This window comes from Tamandua tetradactyla, chromosome 10, assembly GCF_023851605.1.
Source record: "Tamandua tetradactyla isolate mTamTet1 chromosome 10, mTamTet1.pri, whole genome shotgun sequence".
Taxonomy (NCBI): Eukaryota; Metazoa; Chordata; class Mammalia; order Pilosa; family Myrmecophagidae; genus Tamandua; species Tamandua tetradactyla.
In genome coordinates, this window is record NC_135336.1 from 47,723,463 (window position 1) to 47,751,275 (window position 27,813).

Genomic DNA, 27,813 nt, shown 5'->3' on the forward strand with positions numbered 1-27,813 from the left:
CATGCAAGATTGAGATTTCAGTTTACGTTGTAAAATTGCTACTCTAACAATAAGATTCTGAGTCTGATTTTGAGAGATCTCAATTCTACAGCTACAGGAAATAAGATTTTTTCAGGACACTCAGAAAAATGTCTACACCTGTCAGCACATAAGCTTCACATTCGAAGCCTTAAGCCCATCCCTTTCCCTACTTAATGTATACAGTGTATCTAACAACAACCAGCCAACTTCTCTATACTTCCTATTTCCACAAAACTCTGTAAAGGTGTCAAAAACATTATCCCCCAGAGCCTGGCTTCATACAAGCGAAGATTAGAAGAATCATATGGTGATATTTTGACTATCTCTTTTGCCAACTCACTCCATGGATTGGCAATGTCATTCTGATTCTAGAAATCAGATTCCTTAGTGCCTTTGAGTCTAGTCAGAGTAGAAAACCATTCATAAAAACCCATTTTTAAGATTCTGTTTCTTAAGAACCACTCCTGGTATCAAGTTGTATTAGGGTTCTCTATAGACACAGAATCAACAGGAAATATTCATAGATATAAAATTTATGAAAGTGTCTCATATAACCATGGGAACATAGAATTCAAAATCCATAGGGCAGGCTGTGAAGCTGATGATTCCAATGGAGGGTCTGGACGAATTCCACAGGAGAGGCTGAAGCAGGAAGAGAATCTGTCTCTTCTGAATATTCCTTAAAAGGTTTTCAGTGATTAGATTAAGGATCACTCATTGAAGAAGGCACTCCCCTTGGCTGATTACAAATGGAATCAGTTGTGGATTCAGCTGACGTGATCATGATTTAATTTTATGAAATGTCCTCATGGCAAAACACAGGCCAGCACTTGCCCAAACAGTCAAACCACCACCTGGCCAAGTTGACAATGAACCTGACCATGACGGGGGGAGAAGTGTAACAAATAAGGTCAGTTGCTGAGAGAGGTCAGATAGAGTTGAGAGACTACTCTGGAGGTCACTCTTATGCAATCTTCAGTTAGACATTGCTACCTACCATAACTTGCCAATCAAAACCCAACCAAAACCATTCCTGCCAATCTTAAAGAACACCTAGGACATAGTATAAGATTCTACAAAATTTCCATGCCCTAGGGTAACTTTACTGAAACTACAACCTCCAGTTGGTCCCTGGACCAGATAAGTCTTGAAACCCAGAGGGGCCAACCTCTCCAGAACATCAACTACTTCCATCCCCCTATGCCATATTATTGATAGCCCCTTCCAACATGAAAAAGTTAGGGGGGCATCACCCAAATACCCCTAAAGAGTGGGCGAAAGGTCAAAGATGATGGTGGAGTTATACAGAGAAGGTAGGTTTTAACAAATAAGTATGAGTGCTGAATCATATTGATACTTCTTTTAGTCTCCAGTACCTTAGAACAGCTTGAAGTAAAATCCTCAAACTATGGAATTAGAACCTATACCAAATTCTGAAATCTGCTCTACAACTAATTGTTGCAATGTGCTTTGAAATCTATTGCTTTTTGTATATTATTTTTCACACACAAAAAAGTTTATTGTCATGTTATAGTTAATAATAAATAAAAGTTAAAAAAAAAAAAAGTAGTATCTTCTAGTACTCTTTCTGGCCCCCTCCCTCATCACCTCCCCAGCACAGTGTGGAGTCAACCCTTGCTGCATGATCAAGTCAGTTTTATCCCAGACACCATGATAAAGTGGGATTTATCCCAGGTATGCAAAGCTTATTCAACATAAGATAGATTAATGTAATACACCACATTAAGAATGAAGGGGGAAACATGATCATTTCAATTGATATAAGAGCATTTGGCAAAATCCAATGCCCCCTTTTGAAAACTAAAAAAAACTTTAAAAACTAAAAATGGAAGGAAACTCTTCAACATGATAAAGGGCATATATGAAAAGCCCATAGCTAATATCATACTCAAAAGATATGAAAAAAGATTGAAAGCTTTCTATGCTGGTTTGAAAGGATGTATATACCCTTGAAAAGCCATGTTTTAATCAAAATCCCATTTCATAAAGGCAGAATAATTCCTATTCAATACTGTATGTTTGAATATGTAATTAGATCATCTCCCTGGAGATGTAACCCAATCAAGAGTGGTTGTAAACTGGATTAGGTGATGACATGTCTCTACCCATTTGGGTAGGTCTTGATTGGTTTACTGAAGTCCTAAAAAGAGGAAACATTTTGGAGAGTGGGAGATCTCTGACAGAGCAGAGAATGACATAGCCACAAGAAGCAGAATCTACCAGCCAGCAAACTTTGGAGATGAAGAAGTAAAATGCCTCCCAGGTAGCTTCATGAAGCAGGAAGCCAGGAGAGAAAGCTAGCAGATATCACCATGTTCACCATGTGTTCTTCCAGATGAGAGAGAACCCTGACTGTGTTCACCATTTGCCTTTCCAGATGAGAGAGAAACTCTGGCTGTGTTTGCCATGTGCCCTTCACTTGAGAGAGAAACCCTGAACTTCATCGGTCTTCTTGAACCAAGATTTCTTTTCCTGGATGCCTTTGATTGGACATTTCTATAGACTTGTTTTAATTGGGACATTTTCTCAGTCTCAGAACTGTAAACTAGAAACTCATTAAATCCCCCCTTTTAAAAGCCATTCCAATGGTATACTGCATTCCAGCAGTTAGCATACTAGAACACTTTCCTTCTAATACCAAGAACAAGACAAGCATGCCCATTGTTACCACTGTTATTCAATATTGTACTCAAAGTTCTAGCCAGAGCAACTAGGCAAGAAAATGAAATAAAATGCATCCACACTGGATAAGAAGAAATAAAAGTTTCCTTATTGCAGATGACATTTTCTGTATACAAAAACTCTAGGAAAATCCACAAAGGTAGAGCTAATAAATGAAGTCAGCAAAGTGGCAGGGTACATGATAAGGACCCCAAAATCAGTAGTGTTTCTATATACTAGTAATGAGAAATATGAAGAAGCAATCAAGAAATAAATTCCATTTGCAATAGGAACCCCAAAGAATAAAATATCTAATAACAAATCTAAAACGAATGTAAAGGACTTCTGCAAAAAATCACAGAACATTGCTAAAAGTAATCAGATGACCTAAATAAATGAAAGGACATTCCTAGTTCATGGATTGGAAGATTAAATATTGTGAGGATGTAAGAGCTACTTAAAGCAATTTACAAATTCAGTGCAATACCAATCAAAATTCCAACAACCCCCTTTGCAGAAATGGAAAAGCAGAACATCAAATTAATATGGAGAGGTAAGGGGTCTTGACTAGCCAGACATCTTGCAAAAAGGAGAACAAAGTTTAAGAACTCACACTCCCTGATCTTAAAACTCATTACAAAGCTACAGTAATCCAATCAGCTTGGTACTGGCACAAGAACAAACAGACCAATGGAATAGAATTGAGAGTTCAGAAATCAACCCTCAGTTGTGGCCAATACATTTTTTACAAGAGGGTAAAAACCACTCATTTGGGAAAGTCTTCAATAAATGTTGCCATGAAAACTGGGCCTTCATATGGAAAGGAAAAGAATACCTCACACCAGACATGGAAAACAACTCAAAAAGGATCATATAAGAGCCAGAACTATAAAAATCCTAGAAGAAAACGTAAGGAAGCATCATCAGGAAGCATCTTAGGGAATGGTTTCTTAGACATTACAACCAAAGTACAGCAACAAAAGAAGGAATAGATAAGTGGGACCGCATCAGAATTAGCAACTTTAAGGCATCAAAGAACTTTATCATGAAAGTAAAACAACCTACACAATGGGAGAAAACTGGAAGCCACTAATGGGGGGTTAAAATCCAGAAAATATAAAGAAATCCTACAACTCAACAACAAAAAGACAAACAACCAATTTTTTTTTTAAATGGACAAAAGACTTGAATAGACATATCTCAAAATAAAAAAGTACAAATGGCCAAAAGCCCATGAAAAGATGCTCAACACTATTAGCCATTATTGAAATGCAAATCAAAACCAAAATATGATACCCTTTCACACCCACTAGACTGGCTACTATTAAAAAAAAATATGAATATTGGAAATGATAAGTGAAAATGCATACACACATTTATTGCTGGTGGGAATGTAAAATAGTGCAGCCGCTGTAGAAGATGGTTTTTGCAATTCCTCAGGAAGTTAAGTATAGAATTACTATGTGATGGGCAATTCCACTTCTAGATACATAATTCAAAGAATTGAAAGCAGGACTTGAATAAATATTTACATGCCATTGTTCATAGCAACATTCACAATTGTCAAATGATACAAGCAACCCAACTGTCCATCAGCTAATGAACGGACAAATTTAATGTAGTATTTTAGTTTCCTTGGCTGCCAAAGCAAATTCTACCAATGGATCAGCTCAAACCATGGGAATTGATTCACGTGATAATATAAGAATATCTAAATCAAGGTGTTGTCAGGTGATATTTTCTCCCTGAAGACTGGTACTCTGGGGTTCTGATGAAGTTCAGCTTCTGGCTGCTCCCTTGGTGGTTTGCACTCTCATAATTTCATTCCATTTATAAATTCTAGTAATAGGATTAAGACCTATCCTATCAAGGTGCTTGATTGAAGTAACCTCATCAAAAGATCCTACTTAAAATGGGTTCACACCCACAGGAATAGATTAATTTTAAGAACATATTTTTCTAGGATACATACAGCTTCAAACTACCATGTGTTATATATACACATGAACATAATATGGCTTCTTATTCAGCCATAAGAAGGAGTAAAGTAGTAATACATGAAACAATATGGATGAACCTTGAAATATCACATTGAATGAAATAAACCAGATAAAAATGGACATTGTATAATTTCACTTGTATGAAATAGTTAGAATAAGCAAACTCATACAGTCAGAATCTAGAATATAGTTACCAGGAGATGGAGTGGGGGTAAGGAACAGGGAATTAATGCTTGAAATGTTGTGGTAGTTTTAAATATATATATATATTCTAGTAACACATATACAATTTATAATTTCCCCACTTAACCACATTCTAATATTTAATTCAGTGCTGTTAATTACCTTCATAATATTGTGCTACCATCACCAACATCCATTAACAAAACTTTTTTATCATACCAAATAGAAACTGTACATTTTAACATTTTAAAGTGATATAAAGACCATGTAGCAGAATGGCAGAAGAAAAATTTGCATAATAAGTAGTTACTTTTAATGTAAACGGATTGATTTCTGGGAAAATAGTGGAATAGGATAGGCTGAGTTCACCCCTGCTCCAAGGAACAGCTAGAAAAGTGACAGAAAAGGGACCAGGAGAGTGATTCTAGGATGCAAGTGACCTGAGAGGATCTTCTATACCACATGAGGAGGGCCTGGTTGAAAAATCTGAGGAATTGAGATACAAGAAGTGAAGACAATCCAGCTTGTGTAAAGAGCCTAATTGACCCTTTCCAAATGGAGACCCAGAACCCTCAGGAGTGCATGTACAGTGAAGTGGTGAACTAAAAAGTAAGCGAAGCTGCGTTACTTGTATGTGCCATGTGCATACATACCACTCCACCCCATAGCCCCCCCAACCTATGCGCCCTAGCCCCAGATTCCACCCCCTCACACATCCTGCACAACCAGATCCCACCCCGAGGCTCTGAACACTCCCATCTGTCCCCTCCCTACCCCCCGGATCTGTGCACCCTCACCACACATACCTACCCCCAATACACATACTCCCACAAGTGCCCTGCCTGAGCTCTGTGCACATGCACACCCATGTACCACCCCCCACCCCTCCCACAGGTGCTCACATGCACATTCACCCCACACACTCTTGAACCCTACCACCCTACCCCACACGCACATGCAGCTCCACTCTAGTCCTGCCTCCCCTGCAAACATGCACATTCTCATACTTCTGTCCTTGGACCTGTGTCCCACCCCTCACCCACACTGCTGCAGGTGCTCTACTGTGCATGCGTGCCACACAACACCCAGCACCCTGCACATGTGTACACCCACATCCCAACCACACTGCATATGCACACCAACGCCAGTACCTCCGCTGTCCCTCATGGCCCACACATGTGCACCCAACATCCCCAAACCATGCCCCCCACACATATGACCTGGACCTGACCCCTACACACATACGAATCCATGTCCCAACCTCCTCTGCATGCACTCACATTCCCATCTATCCCACACACAACCCACCCTGTGCATACAGACACCCTGCCACACACACACACACACACACACCATCCAGTGCATGCATGCATCCCTGGTCAGCCCCCCCTCCATGCACCTGGAGTACGGTCACAACATGCCACGCCCCCTCATGCAGGAACCTCCACCCTGGGCATCCCCATCATGTCCTACACAGGCATATACCCATGCCCCACTCCCCGTATAACTGCACATCCACATCAGGCTACCCAGGCCCACACAACAACCACACACTTGCATTCCAACCCCCGACACATACCCATCCCCCTGTGATTTGCGCATCTATACCCCACCTTTGTGCAAGCACACAACCACGCCATGCCCCACCCCATACTGATCTCTGTGCCACGAATACAGTGCCCCGATACCCACAAACCTGGACTCCATGCACACACCCACTTCCTGCCTGTGCACCCTTACTGTGCACCAGCTCAACCCTCCCAATCCACTTCTTGCCTGGCCCTCCGTCTGTGTCCCCTATGCAGTGTCCTGCCACTATTCTCTGAGGCCTGCTTGAACTGCATCATGGTGCTCTCATGCCCAACACACAACTCTGTGCCCCACACTCCATGCTCCCTGGCTCCTGCGTAATGCCAGCACCCTGTGCCTAGCCCTGTGCTGCAACCTGCCACCACATCACTATCCCGTCCCATGCCCACATCCTGGCATATCCCTATCAAACAAATACAAAACTTTGGACACAAGGACATCAACTTCCAAAGAAACCCTATCAAGATAATTACATGACTTGAAGGCAGCAGAAAATCACAAAGCATATGAAATGCAGACATGTATAGCCCAGCCTAATGACCAAATTACAACACCCAAGAAGACACAGACTTTGGAACAATTGATCAAAGTTGCCCAGACAACTCTACTACATAAATTCAGTGTGTTTGCTAATGACAAAAGAAGATAAAGATGACACTAGAGGTGCATAAAGAAGAATTTGAAAAAATAAATAGAAAAATAGCAGGTATTGCAGAGATTTAAAGACAGTGTAGACCAAATAAAAAATATATTAGAGACACACAAGAGATTCGAAAAGGCAGAATAAAGAATAAGGAAAGTAGAGGACAGGACAAATGATTTCAAATGCACAAAAAAACAAATGACAAAAAAATAAGATGGACAATCTTGAAATGGATTTCAGGGAAATGATAGACAACATGAAGCACACAAGTATAAGAATAATCAGTGTCCCAGAAGGAGAAGAGTAAAGAACTAGGAAGATTAGTTGCGTATATAAGGGGGGGGAACCTTCCCAACCCTTATAAAATACATAAATACACAAATCAAAGAAGCCCACGTGCTCCAAGCAGAATAAATACAAATAAGCCTACTCCAAGGCATATACTAATCAAACTGTCAAATGATAAAGAGAAACAGAAAATCCTGAACATGGCAAGAGAAAAGCGATCTACTACATACAAAGGAACCCACCTAAGACTGATTATGAACTACTCAACAGGCACTACGCTGTTTTGAAAAGATTACATATCCTAGAAAAGTCATGTTTTAATCCTGATCCATCTTGTGGAGGCAGCCATTTCTTTTAATACCTATTCAGTACTGTATGTTAGAAGATTGATTAAATTATTTCCATGGATTGTGACACACCCAATTGTGAGTATTAATCTTTGATTAGAGGGAGATATGACTCCACCCATTCCAGGTGGGTCTTGATTAGATTAGTTTAGTGGAATGTTAAAAAAGGAAACATTTTGGAAAAAGTTTCAAAGCCACAAGAATCATGAGAGCCCACACAGCCAGACACTTTTGGAGTTGAAGAAGGAAAACACCTCTAGGGGAGCTTCAGGATGCAAGAAGCCTGGAGAGAAAGCTAATCAACTTTGCCATGGTCACCATTTGCCTTTCCATTTGAGAGAGAAACTCTGAAAGTCATTGGCCTTCTTGAAACAAGGTATCTTTCCGTGCTGTCTTAGATTGGAAATCTTTATGCTCTTATTTTAATATTGGATGTTTTCACAGCCTTAGAACTATAAACTAGCAACTTAATAAATTCACCTTTTTAAAAGCCATTCTATTTCTGGAATATCGCATTCTAGCAGCATGCAAACTAAAACAGGCACCATGGAGGTGAGAAGGCAGTGGTATGAGATATTTACAATTCTGAAAGAAAAGGACTTCCAGCCAAGAATTCTATACCCAGCCATATTGTCCTTCAGAAATGAGAAAGAGACGAAAATTTTCACAGATAGACAAAGGCTGAGAGAATTTGTCAAGGAGACTGGCCCCACAATAAATATTAAATGGAATTCTTTCAGCTGAAAAAGAGTCAGGAGAGGGAGGTCTGGAGGAGGGTACAGAATTGATAAGCACCAGTAAGTGTAACTAAAAGGATATAAAGAGAAAGAGGAAAAAGAATATATAGATCTGGCAAAATCCAAAGGATAAGATGGTAGATTCAGGAACTGCCTTTATAGTAATAACTTTGAATGTTAGCAGACTAAAATCACCAATTAAAAGACACATACTGGCAGAATGGATTAAGAATTATGATTCATTTATATGCTGCTTATAAAAGACACATCTTAGACCCAAGGATGCAATAATATTGACAGTGAAAGAATGGGAAAAGATGTTCCATGCAAAAGAAAGCAGGAATAGTATCAGTAATATTAGACAAAATAAACTTTAAATGTAAAGAAGTAATGAAAGACAAAAAAAGGCACTACATAGTAATAAAAAGGATAACTTACCAAGAAGAGATAACAATCATAAATGTTTATGCTCCAAATCAAAGAGCTCCAAAGTACATGAGGAAAACAATGGCAAAATTGAAGGGAGTAGTAGAGAAGTAATAGTAGGAGACTTCAAGATACCACTATCCTCTATAGATAGATGACCCAGACAGAGAATGAACATGGAAATAGAGAACTTAGACAACTTTACAAGTGAATTAGACCTAACAGACACATATAGATCATTAGACCCCAAAACACCAGGATGTACACTCTTATCTAGTGCTCATAGAACATTCTCCAGGATAGATTATGTTAGGGCACAAAACAGGTCTTTAGAAATGTAAAACATTGAAATTATTCAAAGCACTTTCTCTGATCACAATGAAATGAAACTGGAAATCGATAACCACCAGTGAATTAGAACTTTCATAAAGTTTAATTTCCATATATTTAACCACAAATATACAGAGATTAAATAATGCACTCTTGAACAACCAATGGGTCAAAGAAGAAATTGCTAGAGAAAAAGATAACTATCTAGAGATTAATGAAAATGAGAATACGACATATCAAAACTTATGGGATGTGGCAAATGTAGTGCTAAGAAGGAAACTTATTGCCCTATATACCTATAATAAAAAATAAAAACAAAAGCAAAAACTGAGGACTTAACTGCTCACCTGGAGGAACTAGAGAAAGAACAGCAAACTAACCCAAATGCAAACAGAAGAGAAGTAACAGAGATTAAGGCAGAATTAAATGAATTGGAGAACAAAAGAACAATACAAAGAATTAACAAAACCCAAAGTTAGTTCTTGAGAAAATCGATGGACCCCTAGCTAGGTTGGCAAAGAAAAAAAGAGATAGGATGTAAATAAACAAAATCATAAATGAGAGGGGCTCATTAACATGGATCCTAAAGAAATAAAAAAAAAATTGAGAATACTATGAGCACCTCTATGCCAAAAAACACTAGACAGTTCACATGAAATGGACAAAATTCTAGAAACATACAAGCAAGCTATAGTGTCTTGAGAAGAAATAGAAGATCTTTACCAACCAATCACAAGTAAAGAGATTCAGTTAGTCATCAAAAATGCTCCTACAGGCGGGCCGCGGTGGCTCAGCGGGCAAAGTGCTTGCCTGCTATGCCGGAGGACCTCGGTTCGATTCCCGGCCCCAGCCCATGTAACAAAAACGGAGAAACAGAATACAATAAAACAAGAAAATGTGTAAAAATGTTTCCCTTTCTTCCTTCCTTCCTTCCTTCTATCCTTCCTTCCTTCTCTCTGTCTTTCCTTTAAAAAAAAAAAAAAAATGCTCCTACAAAGGAAAAGCCCTGGGCCAGACAGGGAAAATTTATTAAACATTCCAAAAGGAACTGACACCAAACCTGTTCAAGCTTTTCCCAAAAAATGAGGAAAAGGGACTGTGCTGGTTTGAAAGGAAGTATGTGCCCTAAGAAAAGCCATGTTTCAATATAAATTCCATTTCATAAAGGTAGAATAATCTTTATTCAATGCTGTATGTTTGAAACTGTAATGAGATCATCCCCCTGGATGATGTGATTTAGTCAAGAATGGTTGTTAAACTGGATTAGGGGATGACATGTCTCCACTTATCTGAGTGGGTCTTGATTGGTTTACTGGAGTCCTATAAAAGAGGAAATATTTTGGAGAAAGAGGTTCAGAGAGAGCAACACTACAAAGCACAGAATCCACCAGCCAGCAACCTTTGGAGATTAAGAAGGAAAACGCCTCCTGGGGAGCTTCATGAAACCTGAAGCCAGGAGAGAAAACTAGCAGATGATGCTGTGTCTGCTATGTGCCCTTCCAGCCAAGAGAGAAGCCCTGACTGTGTTCGCCATATGCCTTCTCACTTGAGAGAGAAGCGCTGAACTTCATTGGCCTTCTTGAACCAAGGTATCTTTCCCTGGATGGTTTTGATTGGACATTTCTATAGACTTGTTTTAATTGGGACATTTTCTCAGCCTTAGAACTGTAAACTATCAACTCATTAAATTCCCCTTGTTAAAAGCCATTCCGTCCAGCCAACACAGCAAGCAGACTCACCACCCTCCCCCTGTCTACGTGGGACATGACTACCACGGGTGTGGATCTTCCTGGCAGCGTGGGACAGAAATCCCAGAATGAGCCGAGATTCAACATCAAGTGATTGAGAAAAACTCTAGAATGAGCTGAGACCCAGCATCAAGGGATTGAGAAAACCTTCTCAACCAAAAGGGGGAAGAGTGAAATGAGACAAAGTGTCAATGGCTGAGAGATTCCAAACAGAGTCAAGAGGTTATCCTGGAGGTTATTCTTATGCATTAAATACATATCACCTTGTTATCCAAGATGTAATGGAGAGGCTGGAGGGAAATGCCTGAAAATATAGAGCTGTGTTCCAGTAGCCATGTTTCTTGATGATGATTGTATAATGATATAGCTTTCACAATGTGACTGTGTGATTGTGAAAACCTTGTGTCTCATGCTCCTTTTATCTACCTTGTCAACAGATGAGAGGAACATATGGAATAAAAATAAATAATAGGGGGAAGAAATGTTAAAATAGATTTAGTTTGAAATGCTAGTGATCAATGAAAGGGATCAGTAAGGGGTATGGCATGTAAATTTTTTTTCTGTTTGTTATATTTTTCTGTTGTCTTTTTATTTCTTTTTCTGAATTGATGCTAATGTTCTGGGAAATCATCATGATGATGAATATGCAACTATGTGATGATATTGTGAATTGCTGAGTGTATGTGTTGAGAATGTTTGTATTTCTTGTAATTTTTTTAAAAAAGATTATACATACCATACCCCTTACCCCTCGCTTTCATTTACCACTAGCATTTCAAACTAAATTTATTTTAACATTTGTTCCCCCTATTATTTATTTTTATTCCATATGTTCTACTCTTCTGTTGATATAGTAGCTAAAAGGAGCATCAGACACAAAGGTTTTCACATTCACAGAGTCTCATTGTGAAAGTTGTATCATTGTTCAATCATCATCAAGAAACATGGCTATTGGAACACAGCTCCACATTTTCAGGCAGTTCCCTCCAGCCTCTCTGCTACATCTTGAACAACAAGGTGATATCTACTTAATGCATAAGAATAACCGCCAGGATAACCTCTCAACTCTATTTGGAATCTCTCAGCCATTGACAGTCTCATTTCACTCTTCCCCCTTTGGTCGAGAAGGTTCTCTCAATTCCTTGATGTTAATTCTCAGCTCATTCTAGGGTTTTTCTCAGTCCTTTGATGCTGAGTCTCAGCTCATTCCAGGATCTCTGTCCCACGTTGCCAGGAAGGTCCACACCCCTGGGAGTCATGTCCCACGCAGAGAAGGGGAGGGTGGTGAGACTGCTCATCGTGTTGGCTGGAGAGAGAGGCCACATCTGAGCAACAAAAGAGGCTCTCTTGGGGGGTAATTTTTTTTTTAATTAATAAAAAATTAAAAAAAAAGAGACCATTTACTCACCAGCCATGTATCCTTGGATAAATCGCTCAACCTCTCTTAATAAAAGTTTCTTCCTTTGTAAAATTAAAAAAAAAATGAAATAAAAAGCCATTCCATTTCTGGTATATTGCATTCCAGCAGCTAGCAAACTAGAACAGGTACCACTACCTAACTCATTTTAGGAACCTAACATCACTCTAATACCAAAGTTCAGGTAAAGATACTATAAGAAAGGAAAACAAAAGGCCAATCTCCCTAATGAAAAAAGATGCAGATATTCTCAACAAAATACTAGCAAATAAAATCCAATGGCACAATAATTCCAATGACCAAGTGGTGTTTATACCAGGAATGCAATGGTGTGTCAACACAAGAAAGTCCACCAATGTAATACAGCACATTAACAAAGGGAAAATCACATGATCACATCAACTGATACTGAAAAAGCATTCAAGAAAATTTAACATCCTTTTCTGATGAAAACATTTCAAAAGGTAGAAATCAAGGGTAACTATGTCAATATGATAAAGAGAATATATGAAAAACCCTTAACCAGCATCATACTCAATTGTAAAAGATTGAAAACCTTCTCTGTGAGATCAGGAATGAGACAAGGATGCCCTATGTAACCACTGTTATTCAACATTGTACTAGAAGTTCTAGCTAGAGCATCAGGCAGGGAAAAGAAATAAGATATCCAAATTGTAAATGAAGAAGTAAAACTTTCATTACTTGCAGATGACAAGATCCTATATTTGGAAAATCCTGAGAAATCTATTACAGAGCTACTTGAGCTAATAAACAATTCAGCAAAGTGGTGGGGTATAAGATTAATGTGCAAAAATCATTAATGTTTCTAAACACAATGACCTAACAGGAATCAATTATGAAAAAAATTCCAATAAAAAATAACAACTTAAAATCAAGTATCTAGCAATAAACTTAACTAGAGATTTCAAGGACATGTATACAGAAAACACATAACATTGCTAAAGGAAATGAAAGATCTAAATAAGTGGCAAAATATTCCTTGCTCATGGATAGGAAGGTTAAAGCTAGTGAAGATGTCAATTTTACCCAAATTGATCTACAGATTCAACACAATACCAATCAAAATTCTAACAACCTACTTTGAAGACTTGGAAAAGCTGGTTACTAAATTCATTTGGAAGGGAAGGATTCCTCGAATAGCTAAAAATATCCTTTAAAAAGAAGAACAAAGTGGGAGGGTTAATACGTCCTGATTTCAAAGCTTATTATAAAACCACGGTGACTAAAACAGCATGGTGGTGGCACAAAGTTAGAAGTATTGACCAGTGGAATCAAATTGAGAGCATGGGGGTGGGCCATGGTGGCTCAGCAGCTAAGAGTGCTTGCCTGCCATGCCCAAGGACCCGGGTTCAATTCCTGGTGCCTGTCCATGTAAAAAAAAAAAATTGAGAGCATGGAAATAGACCATCAAATCTATGATCACCTTATTTTGAGAAGACCCCGAAATCCACTGAACTGAGACAAAATAGTCTTTTCCGTAAATGAACATGGGAGAATTGGATATCAATAGCCAAAAGAATGAAGGAGAACCCTTACCTTACACCTATACAGAATACCTCAAAGTGGATCAAAGACTTATAAAACAGTATCATAAAACTTCTAGAAGGAAATGTAGGAAAACATTTTCAAGATCTAGTAATAGGAGGTAGCTTCCTAAAATTTACACTCAAAGCACAAGCAACAAAGGAAAAAAATAGATAAATAGGAATTCCTCAAAATCAAATGTTTTTGTGCCTTAGAAGACTTTGTCAAAAAGGTAAAGAGACAGCCAACTCAATGGGAGAAAATATTTGGAAATCATAAATCGGATAAAGGTTTGATATCCTGTATATATTAAAAAAAAAAAATCATACCAAAGCCAGACAAAGATATTACAAAAAAAGAAAACTACACACCAATCTCTCTGATGAATATAGATGCAAAAATCCTCAACAAAATTCTAGCAAATCGAATCCAGCAACACATTAAAAGAATTATACATCATGACCAAGTAGGATTCATCCCAGTTATGCAAGGATGGTTCAACAAAAGAAAATCAATTAATGTAATACACCATATCAACAAATCAAAGCAGAAAAACCACATGATCATCTCGATTGATGTAGAAAAGGCATCTGACAAAATTCAACATCCTTTCCTGTTGAAAACACTTCAAAGGATAGGAACAGAAGGGAACTTCCTCAAAATGATAAAGGGAATATATGAAAAACCCACAGCTAACATCATCCTCAATGGGGAAAAATGGAAAACTTTCCCCCTAAGATCAGGAACAAGACAAGGATGTCCATTATCACCACTGCTATTCAACATTGTGTTGGAAGTTCTAGCCAGAGCAATTAGACAAGAAAAAGAAATACAAGGCATCAAAATTGGAAAGGAAGAAGTAAAACTCTCACTGTTCGCAGATGATATGATACTATATATCAAAAACTCCACAAAATCCACAGCAAAACTCCTTGAGCTAATAAATGAGTACAGAAAAATGGCAGGTTACTAGATCCACACTCAAAAATCTGTAGTGTTTCTATACACTAGTAATGAACAATCTGAGGGGGATATCAAGAGAAGAATTCCATTTACAATTGCAACCAAAAGAACAAAATATTTAGGAATAAATTTGACTAAAGAGACAAAAGACCTACAAAGAAAACTACAAGAAATTGTTAAAAGAAATCACAGAAAACCTAAGTAGATGGAAGGGCATACCATGTTCATGGATTGGAAGACTAAATATAGTTAAAATATCAATTCTACCTAAATTGATCTACAGATTCAATGCAATACCAATTAAAATCCTGTGGTAGTTAGATTCAGTTGTTAACTTGGCCAGGTGAAGGCACCTAGTTTTGTTGCTGTGGACATGAGCCAATAGTACGTGAACCCCATCTGTTGCTGATTACATCTACAGTCAGTTAGGAGGCATGCCTGCTGCAGTAAATGACGTTTGACTTAATTGGCTGGTGCTTAAATGAGAGATCACAATGTAGCACAGCCCAAACAGCTCAGCATACCTCATCTCAGCACTCACAGCTCAGCCCAGGCCTTTGGAGATGCGGTAAGGAATCACCCTGGGGAATGTTGTCAGAATCCAGAGGCCTGGAGAGAAGGCCAGCAGAGATTACCCTGAGCCTTCCCACATAAGAAAGAACCTCAGATGAAAGTTAGCTGCCTTTCTTCTGAAGAACTAACAAAACAAATCCCCTTTTATTAAAAGCCAACCTGTTTCTGGTATATTGCATTCTGGCAGCTAGCAAACTAGAACAAATCCAAAAAACTTACTTTTCAGAAATAGAAAAACCAAAAACCAAATTCATCTGGAAGGGCAGGGTGCCTTGAATTGCTAAAAGTCCTGATAAAAAAAGTGAAGTTGGAGGTCTCACGTTACCTGACTTTAAGGCATATTATGAAGCTACAGTGGTCAAAACAGCATGGTACTGGCATAAAGACAGATATACTGACTGTTCTAGTTTGCTAGCTGCTGGAGTGCAATATATCAGAATCAGAATGGCTTTTAAAAAGGGGAATTTAATAAGTTGTTATTTCTTGGGCCGAGAAATGTCCCAATTAAACAAGTTTATAGAAATGTCCAATCTAAGCCATCCAGTGAAAGATACGTTGGTTCAAGAAGGGCTGATGAAGTTCAGGATTTCTCTCTCAAATGGAAAGGCACATGGTGAACACGATCAGGGTTCCTCTCTCATCCAGAAGGACACCTGGCAAGCATGGTGTCATGTGCTAGCTTCTTCTCCTGGCTTCCTCTTTCATGAAGCCCCCCCAGGAGGTATTTTCCTTCTTCATCTCCAAAGCACTGACTAATCGACCCTCTGCTTCGTGGTGCTGCAGCATTCTCTGCTCTCTCTGAATCTTTCATTCTCTAAAATGTTTCCTCTTTTATAGGACTCCAGAAATTTATCAAGACCCACCCAAATGGGTGGATACATATCATCACTTAATCCAGTTTAACAAGTACTCTTGACTAAATCACATCATCCAGGGAGATGATCTGATTACAGTTTCAAACATATAGTATTGAATAGGTAGTGGAATTTTGATTAAAACACGGCTTTTCTAGGGGACATACATCAATTCAAACCAGCACGCTGACCAATGGAATAGAATAGAATGTTCAGATATAGACCCTCTCATCTATGGACAATTGATCTTTGATAAGGCAGTCAAGCCAACTCACCTGGGACAGAACAGTCTCCTCAATAAATGGTGCCTAGAGAACTGGATATCCATATGCAAAAGTATGAAAGAGGACCCATATCTCACACCCTATATAAAAATTAACTCAAAATGGATCAAAGACCTAAACATTAGATCTAAGACCATAAAACTGTTGGAATAAAATGTAGGGAAATGTCTTATAAATCTTATACTAAGAGGCAGTTTCCAAGACCTTACACCCAAAGCAAGAGCATTGAAGAAATAAATAAATAAATAACTCTTCAAAATGAAACACTTTTGTACATCAAGGAACTTCATCAAGAAAGTAAAAAGGCAGCCTATACAATGGGAGACAATATTTGGAAATGATATATCTGATAAAGGTCTAGTATCCAGAATATAAAGAGATTGTTCAACTGAACAACAAAAAGACAGCAAACCCAATTACAAAATGGGCAAAAGACTTGAACAGACACTTCTCAGAAAAGGAAATACAAATGGCTAAAGGGCATATGAAGAGATGCTCAACTTCCCCGGCTATCAGAGAAATGGAAATCAAAACCACAATGAGATATCATCTCACACCCACCAGAATAGCCATTATCAATAAAACAGAAAATGACAAGTGCTGGAGAGGATGTGGAGAAAGAGGCACACTTATCCACTGCTGGTGGGAATGTCAAATGGTACAACCGCTGTGGGAGGAAGTTTGGCAGAGCCTCAAAAATCTAAATCTAGAATTGCCATATGGCCCGACAATACCATTGCTAGGTTATCTACTCAGAGGACATGAGGGCAAGGACACAAATGGACATTTGCAAACCAATGTTTATAGCAGCATTATTTACAACTGTGAAGAGATGGAAACAGCCAAAATGTCCATCAGCAGATGAGCCGCTAAACGAACTGTGGTATATACATATGATAAAATATTATGCAGCTGCAAGACAGAATAAAGTTATGAAGTATGTAACAACATGGATGGGCCTTAAGGACATTATGCTGAGTGAGATTAGCCATAAACAAAAGGGACAAATACTGCATGGTCTCACTGATATGAACTAACATTAGTGAATAAACTTGGAGAATTTCGTTGGTAACAGAGACCATCAGGAGACAGAAATAGGGTAAGATATTGGGCAATTGGAGCTGAAGGGATACAGATTGTGCAACAGGACTGAATATAAAAACTCAGAATGGACAGTACAATACTACCTAACTGTAATACAATTATGTTAAAACACTGAATGAAACTGAATGTGAGAATGACAGAGGGAGGAGGGCTGGGGGCACAAATGAAATCAGAAGGAAAGATAGACATTAAAGATTGAGATGGTATAATCTAGGAATGCCTAGAGTGTATAATGATAGTGACTAAATGTATAAAATTTTAAAATGTTTTTGCATGAGGAAAAACAAAGGAATGTCATTACTGCAGGGTGCTGAAAATAGATGGTAATTAATATTTTAAATTTTTACCTTACGTGTGAGACTAAACCAAAAAATGTTTATTTGGTACTAAATTTATATTTTGACTAGTGCATTTCCTAATATAACTTAAGTAGACAGCTTAATTGAATACCATAAGTACAAGGAGACTTGCGTAGGACATAAGATTTTGTTGGTTTGTCCAGAGTGATGCCCCGATAAATCCCAGAGTGATTTGAACAGTGACTAAAAAAGTATTTGCAAAGTCCCCTTCAGGGAATGGTGAGAAAGGGGGAAAATTCAACTTCCCCAAGTTGAATTCTTGATATTCTCACAAGCAGTGCAGACAATCAAAGCTATAGGCTGAGCCCCCAATCTTGGGTTTATTCATATGAAACTTAACCTCACAAAGGATAGGTCAAGCCTACTTAAAATTAGGCCTAAGAGTCACACCCAAGAGAACCTTTTTAGTTGCTCAGATGTGGCCTGTCTCTCCAGCCAAAACAACAAGCAAACTCACCGCCCTCCCCCTGTCTATGTAGGACATGACTCCCAGGGTTGTGGACCTTCCTGGCAATGTGGGACAGAAATCCTGGAATGAGCTGAGACTCAGCATCAAGGGATTGAGAAAACCCCTAGAATGAGCTGATACTCAGTATCAGGGGATTGAGAAAACCTTCTTGACCAAAAGGGGGAAGTGTGAAATGAGACAAAATAAGTGCCAATGGCTGAGAGATTCCAAACAGAGTCGAGAGGTAATCCTGGAGGTTATTCTTATGCATTAAATAGATATCACCTTGTTAGTCAAGATGTAGTGGAGAGGCTGGAGGGAACTGCCTGGAAATGTGAGCTGTGTTCCAGTAGCCATGTTTCTTGAAAATGATTGTATAATGATATAGCTTTCACAATGTGACTGTGTGATTGTGAAAACCTTGTGTCTGATGCTCCTTTTATCTACCTTATCAACAGATGAGTAAAACATATGGAATAAAGATGACTAATATGGGGAACAAATGTTAAAATAAATTTAGAGTGAAATGCTGGTGATTGGTGAGGGGGAGGGATGGTGGATATGGTATGTATGATTTTTTTTTCTGTTTTCTTTTTATTTCTTTTTCTGAATAGATGCAAATGTTCCAAGAAATTATCATGATGATGAATATGCAACTATGTGATGATATTGTGAATTACTGATTATATATGTAGAATGGAATGATAAAAAATTATGAATGTTTGTGTCTGTTTGGTGTTTTTTGGTATTTAAAAAATTTTTTTAATTAATTTAAAAAATCATACAATTTAATAACCAAAGAACAAACTACCCAATTATAAAATGGGCTAAATATATGAATAGGTGTTTTTCCTGAAGAGCAAGTAGAGATGGCTGAACGACACATAAAGAGATGCTCATTTTCATTAGCTATAAGGGAAATGCAAATCAAAACTACAATGATACATCAGCTCAAACCTATAAAGATGGCTGCTATTGAGCAAAAACAAGCCCCCAAAAATTAAAACAGAGGCTTTTTGAATTGGGCAGCATGAAATACTAAAAAAGGCTGGAACCCAAGAAAATGGGGCACATAGAGCCTGATTTCACAACGAGCCATGTACCAATTCCAGCTCTTGAATGGTAAAACCTGGGGAACTGGGGTACTGATCTAATAAAGCTATTATTTCTGTTCTTCCTTTATATCTTGTTTTAATTTATAAGTTGCTGGATTGCAATATAACATAAATGGAATGGCTTTTATAAAGAGAATTTAATAAGTTACAAGTTTACAGTCCTGAACCTATGAAAATGTCCAAACTAAGGCATCCAGGGAAACATATCTTAACTCAAGAATGGCTAATGCATCTGGAACACCTCTGTCAGCTGGGAAGGCACACTGGTCCCTTGCAGGCCCCTGGCTCCTGGCCTCCATTGTCTCCAGCCTCTGTTCCTGTGTGGGATCCTCAGTTTTCTTCTCCAGGACTGGCTTTCATCTCTTTGCTTCCCTTGGCTCTCTCCATTTTCTGGCTTGTTTAACATTTCCTAGCAACATCTACTGGGCTCCAAGCATCTCCAAACATCTGTGTCTCTGATTTCCAAGTATTGATATCTGTGCCAGCTCTACTCTGAAGTTGCTGTTGGCTCTGTCATTTCTGTGGTTTCTCCAAAATGTTTCCCCTTTTAAAGACTCTAGGTGTCTGGATGGAATCACATCTCCATCTAATCAAAAGGTCACACCCACAATTGGATGTGTCATATCTCTGTGGAGATAATCTAATCAAAATTCCCACTCTACAGTATTGAATCAGAATTAAAAGAAATAGCTGCTCCCACAAGATTGTATCAGGATTAAAACATGGCTTTTCTGGGGTACACAATGCTTTCAAACCGGCACACTTCTTAACACCTTATTAGAAAGCACTGCTGAGTATCCTCAGGTTCCAGCACTGTCCCAGACAAGGGCATAGTTAAGAAATGTCTGAGAGACAAAGTAAATATTCAGGTGAATGAGGACAATTCGCTAAAGGGTATATGTCCCTCCCCAAAACGGGGCAGGGTCCAGCTCAAGTGGCAGTTCTCCTTTCAGGGAATTCAGGCCCCAGGGCCTGGAAAACAGAAGCAACAAAAGCCCACCCTTGACTTAGCCTTTGTCCCAACCACACCACTGGCAGGGAGAGGCTGTTGAAATTAAAGGCACTGAATCACTTTACAAGGGTGGGAAGCTGTAGGCAGACAAGTGCCAGATGCTAGACAGAGTAGGAAAAGCATAGAGTCCAGAGTCTTAAAGAAAAGTCTGACAACCTGCTGGATCTCATCCTTAGAGAAACTTTATACTGCCTACTTTGTCCTCTTGAGATGTAAGCCTGTCTGGGCTGCAAAAATATGACTTGGGTCGATGATTTCTGTGGGGCTCCTTCTCAAAAAAAGTTTCCATATAGACTAGGCAAGAAACAGAAAAACAAGAGATGAAAAATTCTGATCCATTAAACAGAACCTATGTAGAATTCCAGAATAAGTTGAGCTGAATGCCAAAGAACAGAGAGACCAAATCTATCCAACAAGAAAACCCTATGTAAAAGAGGGAAAACTAACTCTGGAATAAACTAAGGAAATCAAATGCCTAGGCACCAGCTAAAAAAAAAAGAAAGAGTAATACTAGGAAAATCAAAGACATGGCCCAAAGGAACAAACCAACATTTTAAATGAGATACAGGAGTTGAAACAACTAATTCAGGGTGATCAAACAGACATGTAAAAATCACATCAAAAATCAAGTTGAGGGAAGAAATGGCAAAAAAGATGAAAGTTATAAAGAAGACATCAGCAAACATAAAGAAGGACTTGGAAGTTTGAAAAAACAAACATCAGAATTTATGAGAATGAAAGGCACAATTAAAGAGATGAAAAACACAATGGAGACCTACCAAGACAGATTTGGGAAAAAGGATTCATGAACTAGAGAACAGGATATTTGAAATCCTACACACAAAAGGAAAGATAGAAAAAAGAAGGGGAAAATATGAGCTTGGTTTCATGGAATTAAAGACAATATGAAGCTCATGAGTATACGTGTTATGGGAGCCCCAGAATGGGAAGATGTGCTAAAAGGAGAAGAAAGACTAATGGGATAAATAATGTCTGAAAATTTCCCATCTCTTATGAAATATATAAAATTACAGATTCAAGAAGTGCAGCATACTCCAAAGAGAATAGATCCAAGACACTTACTAATCAGATTTCCAAATGTCAAAAACAAAGACAAAATTTTGAAACCAGCAAGAGAAAAACATATGTAAGGGAAGTTCGATAAGACTATGTGCAGATTTCTCAGCAAAAACCATGGAGGCAAGAAGGCAGTGGTATGATATATTTAAGATTCTGAAAGAAAAAAACTACCAACCAAGAATTATGGTTGACTAAACTGTCCTTCAAAACTGTGGGGGAGTTTAAAATATATTCAGATAAACAGCCACCAAGAAAATTTTTGACCAAGTGACCAGCTCTAGAGGAAATACTAAGGGGAGAACTACAGGCAGATTGGAAAAGACAGGAGAGAGAGGTCTGGAGAAAAGTACAGAAATAAGTAAAGGTACAGAGGTGAAAAAAAGAAATGACAAAATCTAAAAGACAAAATGGTAGAAGAAAGTACTACCTTCACAGTAATAACATTAAATGTTAACAGATTAAACTTCCCAATTAAAAGACATAGACTGGGCAGAAAAGGATTAAAAAGCAGGACCCCCCCTCCCACCAGATAAGTTCCGAAATGCAGAAGAAGAGCCTGCCTCTCCTGAATATCACCTAGTTCCATCCCCCATCCCACAATAGCAACAGCCCCTTCCAACCTGAGAAAGTTAGAATGGGCATAGCCCAAATATCCCTAAAGAGTGGGAAAGAAAAATCAAAGATGATGGTGGAGTTATACAGAGAAGGTAGGGTTTAAAAAAATGAGCATGAGTGCTAAATCATTATATTGATATTTCTTTTAGTCTCCAGTAACATAGAGCACCTAGAAGTAAAAACCTAAAATTGCAAAAAGGTAATTCACAGCAAACTCTGAAATTTGTTCTACAATTAATTGTCATGATGTACTTTGAAATTTACTGCTTTTTTCTATAGGTTTTATTTTTCATAAAGGAGGATTATAACAGAGAAGATAGGATTTAACAAATGAGTATGACTGCTGAATCATTATATTGACATTTCTTTTGGTCTCCTGTGTCTTGGAGTAGCTAGAAGAGAAAAACAGAAATCCATGAAACTGTAACCCATTCCAAACTTTAAAATCTGTTTTATAACTATTTATTAAAATGTACTTTGAAGCTTATGGCTTTTTTTGTATATATATTTCACAGTAAAAAAAATGATTAAAAAAAAAAAAGCAGAACCCATTTTATGTCTGTAGGAGACTCACTTTAGACCCTTTGCCAATTTGAATCTGTTATGTACCCCAGAAAAGCTAAGTTCTTTAATGCTCATTCAATATAGCTAGGTGGGAGCTTTCTGATTATGTCAATGGAGATGTGACCCACCCAGTTATGGGTAGTAATTTTTTATTAGATGATTTCCATGGATATAGGTCTCCACGTATTCAAGGTGAGATTGCTTACTGGAGTCCTTTAAGAGGGAACCATTTTGGAAAACGCTTTAGAGCCCATGCAGCCAGAGATGTTCAGAGATGAAGAAGGAAGATGTCCAGGGGGAGCTTCATGAAACAAGAAGCATGAAGAAAAAGTTAGCAGACATCATCATGTTCGCCATGTGCCTTTCCAGTTGAGAGAGAAACCCTGAATATCATTAGCCTTCTTGAACTAAGGTATCTTTCCCTGGATGCCTTGGATTGGACATTTCTATAGCCTTGCTTTAATTTTGACATTTTCACAGCCTTAGAACATGTAAACTAGCAGACTTAATAAATTCCCCGTTTTAAAAACTGTTCCATTTCTGGTATATTTCATTCTGGCAGTTTGCAAACTAGAACAGACCCAAGGACAAAAACAGATTAAAAATGAAAGATTGGGAAATGGTATTTCATGCAGACAACAACCAGAAAAGAGCAGGGGTAGCTTTACTAATATTAAACAATTAAATTATAAATATAAAACAGCTAAAAAGGACAAAGATGCACACTATGTATTAATAAAAGGAGCAATTCAACAAGAAGACATCACAATCATAAATATTTATGCACCAAGCCACAATGCTCCAAAATACATGAGGCAAACACTGACAATGCTGAAGGGAGAAGTAGACAACTCTACTATAACAGGACTTCAATTTCCTACTCTCATCAATGGATAAATCATCTAGACAGAGGATCAATAAGGAAACAGATTTTGAATAATACAATAAACAAACTAGACTTAGCAGACATTTACAAAACAATGTGCTCCACAACAGCAGGATACACATTTTTCTCAAGGGCTCATGGATCACTCTCATATAGTGGGTCACAAAGCAAATTTCAATAAATTTTAAAAGATTAAAATTATATAATACAGTTTCTCCAGTCATAATGGAATGAAGTCAGAAATCAATAACAGGCAGAGCACCAGAAAATTCACAAATATATACAAGCTAAACCAACAGTCTTTTTATTTTTTTAATATTTTTATTGATAAATCTTAACATATAAACATCCTTAACATATAAACATCCCATACATGGTGTACAATCAATAGCTCACAATTTCATCTCATAGTTGTGTATTCATCACTATGATCATTTTTTTAGAACATTTGTATCACTCCAGGAAAAGAAAAAACTAATACCATACCCCTTACCTCCTTCCTCTCTCTCTCTCTCATTGACCACTAGTATTTCCAGCTACCCAATTTATTTTAACCTTTGTCCTCCCTTTTATTTTTATCCATATGTTTTACTCATCTGTCCATACCATAGATAAAAGGAGCATCAGTTACAAGGTTCTCACAATCACATACTCACATTGTAAAAGCTATATCATATATATTTTAGCTTTTGTATAATGGTATAGCTTTTGCAATGTGACTGTGTGAAAACCTTGTGCCTGATGCTCCTTTTATCTATGATACGGGAAGATGAATAAAACAAATGGATCAAAAATAAATAACTAATGGGGGGACAAATGTTAAAATAAATTGAGTAGATTGAAATGCTGGTGATCAATGAAAGGGAGTAGTAAGGGGTATAGAAAAAAATAGGGGGAACAAAGGTTAAAATATATTGGGTAGATGGAAAACCAGTGGTCAATGAGAGGGAGGGGTAAGGGGCATAGTATGTATGAGATTTTTTCTTTTTCTTCGTATTTCTTTTTCTGGAGTGATGAAAATGTTCTAAGAAATGATCCTGGTGATGAATATATAACTATGTGATGATATTGTGAGTCACTGATTATAAACCAGGAATAGAATGTTCATATGTGAAGAATGTTCATGTTGTGTCTTATGTTTTGTCAATAAAAACATATTTTAAAAAAGAATGTATCATGTGAGCACGATTTAGTTTTTTTTTCTGACTTTTACCCCCATTTCTTTACCTATAAAAACTCTAACTCACATCCTCACTTTTAACTGGTCTTGGGAAGACTCTCCCAGTTCCTTCCCTGTGCACTCACAGTAAAGTTAGCTTCTCACTGAAAAAAAAAGACAGAAAGAAACATGGCTACTGAAACACAGCTCAACAGTTTCAGGTACTTCCCTCTAGCCACTCCAATACACTATAAATTAAAAAGGAATATCTATATAATGCATAAGAATAACCTCCAGGATAACCTCTTGACTCTGAAATATCTCAGCCACTGACACTTTATTTTTTCTTATTTTGTTCTTCCCCATTTTGTTCAAGAAGATTTTCTCAATCCTTTCATGCTGGGTCCTGGCTCATCTCAGGATTTCTGTCCCTCATTGCCAGGAAGATACACACGTCTGGAGTCATGTTCCACATAGGGGGGAGGGCAGTGAATTCACTTGTGGGTCAGCTTAGAGAGAGAGAGGGCACATATAAGCAACAAAAGAGGTTCTCTGTTGGTGACTTTCAGGCCTAATTTTAAGTAGACTTAGCCTATCTTTGCAGGAATGAGTTTCATAAGTGCAAACCCCATGATTGAGGGCTCGGGCTATTAATTTGGTTGTCTCCACTGCTTGTGAGAATATCAGAAATTCTCCAAATGGGAAAATTGAATATTTCCTCCTTTCTCCCCAATGCCCCAAGGGGACCTAGCAAATACTTCTTTACTCACTGCTCAACTCACTCTGGGTTAAATGTCCAAGAGTTAATATGATGCCATCATATTCCAACCTGATAACCCATGCGGAACTTCAGTCACCAAGTTCAGTTCACCAAGTTTTTATATTATAGTTAGTCCATATGAGTGAGGCATGAAATTTTTTGTTTGTTTGTTTCTGACATTTCATTCAACATACAGTCCTTAAGCTTCATTCACCTAGTTGCATGCCTTGCAACTTCATTCATTCTTGTGGCTGGTCAGTAGTTCATTGTATGTGTACACCATAGTTCTCCCTTCCCTTCCTCAGTCATCATACCCTTAGGCTGCTTCCATCCATTGTGGATCTCAAACACTGCTGCCATAAACCCCACGGAGCAAATGTCCATTCATGTCTCCACACTCAGTTCCTAGGTATACACTGAGCAATGGAGTTTCAAGATCATGTGACAGCCCCACCCCTAGCCTCCAGTGGAAGCACTACCCTGACCTCAAGGGATTGCACCTCTCATTTTCCCCATTGACAGTGAATAGGTACATCTCTTTCTCTGCATTTTCTCCAGTATTTATTTCTCTCTGTAAACAACACATTCTTAAAGAACCAGTAGTTAAGGAAGCAAGTACCAGAGAAATTAGTAAATATCTTGAGGCAAATGAAAATAAAAGCACAACATATCAAATTTTGGGGATGCCACAAAGGCAGGGCCAAATGGGAAGTTTATTGCCCTAAATGCCTTTATTTAAAAAGAAGAGGGTGCACGGGTAGTTTAGTGGTTAGAATGCCCACCTTTCATGTGGGAGACCCGGGTTCGATTTCCAGATCATGCCCCCCGGCAAAAAAACAGAGCAAAAACCAAGGAATTAACTGTTCACCTTGAAGAACTAGAGAAATAACAGCAAACTAACCCCAAAGGAAACAAAAGGAAAGAAATATTGAAGAGCAGTGTAGAAATAAAAGAAATTGAGAATGTGAAGAGACTAGAGAAACTTAATAAAACCAAAAAGTAGTTTTTCTTTTGATTTCTCAAAAGAAAATCAATAAAATCAATGGACCATTAGCAAGGCTAACAAAACAAACAGACAAACAAACCTGAGAGGATGCAAATAAATAAAATCAGAATGGAAGTGGGGACATAACCACTACCCCCACAGAATTAAAAGAGATAATGAGAGAATACTACGAGCAATTAAATGCTAATAAACTAGGCAATGTAGATGAAATGGACAACTTGCTAGAAAGGCATAAACAACAAACATTGAAGAAATAGGCAATTTCAACAAACCAATCACAAGTGACTGAATCAGTCATCAAGAAGCTTAGTATCTCAGAATTTAGAAATATCAAGAAGAAAAGGCCAGAACCAGTTGGCTGCACCTGTGGATTCTACCAAGCATTCAAGTAAGAATAAGCACCAATCCTGCTCAAACTCCTCAAAAAAAATTGAAGAGGAGGGAAAGCTACCTAACCCACTCAATGAAGCCAACATCACCTTAATACCAAAGCCAGAAAAAGATATTACAAGAAAATTACAGACCAATCTCTTTAATGAATATAAATGCAAAAATCCTCAACAAAATACTTGCAAATCAAGTCAAGCAACACATACCATCACCAAGTGGGATTTATTCCAGATATGCAAGGTTTGTTCAATACAAGAAAATCAATTAATGTAATACACCACACCAATAAATCAAAGTTGAAGAACCAAACGATCATCTCAATTGATGCAGAAAAGGCACTTGACAAAATTCAGCATCATTTCTTGATAAAAGCACTTCAAAGGATAGGAATAGAAGGGAAATTCCTCAACATGATAAAGGAAATAAATGAAAAACCCTCAGCTAATACCATCCTCAGTGAAGAAAGAATGAAATCTATCCCTCTAAGTTTAGGAACAAGAAAAGGATGTCCACTGCCACCATTGTTATTAAACATTGTGCTGGATGTTTTAGCTAGAACAATGAGAGAAGGAAAAAAAGGCATCCAAATAAGAAAGGAAGAAGTAAAAATTTCACTGTTTGCAGATGACATGATCCTACAGGTAGAAAATCCCCCAAAATCTACAGTTAAGCTACTAGAACCAA